Genomic DNA, 1,284 nt, shown 5'->3' with positions numbered 1-1,284 from the left:
CCATGTGGACACACAGAGGGAACCATGGTCACAGAAAAATAAAGGGAGGCAAGCATGTGGATTATTTTGTAGAACAGGTGGTCACTGAAAAGAGGTGAAAATTTTCAAGGTGAACAATCCAGTAGATTGAACACGTTAAAAAGTCATGCAGCCAAGAAGGCAGCTGAGCGGCCCCGTATGAAGTCGGAGCATAGCATTGAGGAAATGGTCCAGAGTGCAGCAGAGAGCAGACAGGGAGATTCAGGAGAGGCGGGCCTGTGCTGAGGGCCAGTGTGGTATCTGTCGTAAGTGTCAGACGGGAAGACGCTCACGAGAGACAGCAACGGCTGAGGAAGCAAATAACGGAGCCTCCTTTACTGAGGAGAACCGACCTTGGAAGGGCTGGGACTCATGCATGTGCACGTGACACCTGAGGGCCGCCCTGCTGGGCTCCTGACTGAGACTCGGTGCTCATACTTAGGGGCCTGGGCGGGATCAGCGGCCAGGGATCCAGACACGACACACTTGAGCTAAAGACCCCACACCCTGCAACGGAGAGCCTGTGTGGCGCAGCGTCGTCAACAATAGGTTAATTAACTACATATTTGTAAAAAAAATGGAAGTAACATCTGTATCTTGACCTTTCATAGTAAACTGAGAAACTGCAGGTTAAATTTAAAAATTATTTCGCGCTGAATTATACAATTTGAAACAGTTAATTCTCTTTTAAGTAAATTTCAAATAAAAAAAGGAAAATCAAGGCGGACTGGACTGAGGCCCTAAAAATGTCCTGAAACTACTTCCTGTGGAAAACGCAGATTATCAAGAGAATGACCAGCCCACAGGGAGCAGACTGCCCCCTACCAAAAGGGGGCGCTAAAGGATACTGGAGCCATGCCGTCAGGGAATTAACCAGGAAGAGTTCCCCCTGAGTCGGAGTACTTGCAAGGGGCAGAAGTGAGAGCTTCACGCAGAGCACATCCCCAGCTTCCAGGAGGTTCAGCCTCCCGGTGTGGGCCGTGCCTCAGCCTCAACCCGCCAGGTCCTGAGACAGGAGGTGGGCTCTGGGGGCATGGGGCCCTTAACCTTCAGAAGCGTTTTCCTCTCCTAGTACTTGAGTCACACGCTGGATTCCAAATAGAGTGTTCTCAAGCAACTTGTTTAAAAGAGAATGACGGTGAGAGAAGGCATTTCCAGAGGTGCAAGTTCTTAGATACTGACTGTTTTCACACAGAGAGGGATACTAAGAGATGGCAGAGAGACAGTGAGATGCAACAGAGAGGAACGAATGGCCGAAAATGAGCT

Source organism: Bison bison, unplaced genomic scaffold (assembly GCF_000754665.1).
Source record: "Bison bison bison isolate TAMUID 2011002044 unplaced genomic scaffold, Bison_UMD1.0 scf7180017863995, whole genome shotgun sequence".
NCBI lineage: Eukaryota > Metazoa > Chordata > Mammalia > Artiodactyla > Bovidae > Bison > Bison bison.
Note: the sequence above shows the minus strand (reverse complement) of the source record.